Source organism: Octopus bimaculoides, chromosome 1 (genome assembly GCF_001194135.2).
Source record: "Octopus bimaculoides isolate UCB-OBI-ISO-001 chromosome 1, ASM119413v2, whole genome shotgun sequence".
NCBI classification, from domain to species: Eukaryota; Metazoa; Mollusca; class Cephalopoda; order Octopoda; family Octopodidae; genus Octopus; species Octopus bimaculoides.
This window is the reverse complement of record NC_068981.1, coordinates 139,049,312-139,050,822: the sequence shown is the minus strand read 5'-3', so window position 1 is coordinate 139,050,822 and position 1,511 is coordinate 139,049,312. Positions and strand designations below refer to the sequence as shown.

The 1,511-nt window shown below is 37.0% G+C and overlaps 1 protein-coding gene across 2 annotated transcripts in view; it reads right to left on the bottom strand.

Annotated features, from left to right (window-relative positions):
* The window catches only part of LOC106870674 (hsp90 co-chaperone Cdc37), a 36,085-nt gene that overhangs the window by 6,865 nt on the left and 27,709 nt on the right, over window positions 1-1,511 (bottom strand). The gene's annotated exons all lie outside the window — the stretch shown is intronic.

The following is a 1,511-nucleotide window of genomic DNA, read 5'->3' as shown; positions in this document are numbered from 1 at the left end:
GGTGGCAGCTGATGAAGGAAATGTTCTCTATGTAGCCTGTGTGTTTTCTGTATCCTGTTTATCGTTTTGTCCACGTTTTTTTTTGCAACGTCATGTACCCAGATATGCATCTATATATACATGTAGATGAAGGTATGTACATACATGTACATATATATGCATATACTCATATATTATTTATATATATAAGTAAATGTAATGAGAAGCAAGTTAAGCTAGTCGTTTCACACAGAATATTAAATACATTTGATGGAAAAAAATGTAGATATGTATGAATATAGTCTGACTTACAGTATATAAAAGATACCAGGAGTTAAATGGGTAGAGTTTTACCCATTTAACTCCTGATATCATTTATATTCTGTAAGCTGGAGTATTTTATATCCATACATATATACATTTATTTTCTATCAAATGTATTTAATATTCTGTGTAAATTGATTTGCTGAACTTGCTCCTCCTCATAATTACTCATCTACTGGCTCAAGTTCAAATCTCTTGAGCACTTTGAAGTGTACTCTATATAGAGAACACCTATCTATAAATTATATATATATATATAGAGAGAGAGAGAGATAGATAGATAGATATCATCATCATTTAACGTGTTTTCCATGCTGGCATGGGTTTGACAGGAGCTGGCCACCCAGGGAGCTGGCCACCCAGGGAGCTGGCCACCCAGGGAGCTGGCCAGATTCCAATTGTCAGTTTTGGCATGGTTTCTATGACTGGACGCTTTTTGCTCTTCCTAATACCAACCACTTTACAGAGTGTGCCATGTGCTTTTTACATACTATTGTAAAAAGTGCCCAGCACACTGTAAAGTAGCTGGTGTTAGGAAGGACATGCAGTCATAGAAACCATGCCCCGCCCACCCCTACACACACATTAACATGTGTGCGAAGGTGCATGACCTAGTGATTATGGTTTTTGCACTAACAATCGCTAGATCATGGGTTTCATTCCCGGACCAGGTGGCACATTGTGTTCTTGAGCAAGTAGTTCCAACCCACTCAGCTGTAAGTGCATCACCCTGCCAGAGAATGAACCTTCCAATCAGGGAAAATGTTGGTCTGCTCGTCTAACCAGTAGGGTAGCATCATTTGAAACCTAAAACAATGCAAAGCACATTGTGATCAGTGGTGTATAACAACATACAATAGCATGGTCAATCACGGTATAACAAATAGTGAGGGATTATCAATCCAGATAAAATACTTCATAAGTTTTCTGTTGGCACGCCTGGCTAACAATATTACTTAGTACAGTTCTATATTTAAGAGATGAGGAATTATTAACATTATTTACATTATTTACATTTGACAGATATTTGTCCTCATCTTGTTTGTTGTTAACGCAACGTTTCGGCTGATATACCCTCCAGCCTTCGTCAGGTGTCTTGGGGAAATTTCGAACCTGGGTTCTCATTCCTAACGATGTTACTATTATTATTTTTATTATTATTACTATTATTAATCAGGTCGCTTATTTTTAACTTGTTTCTTACCATA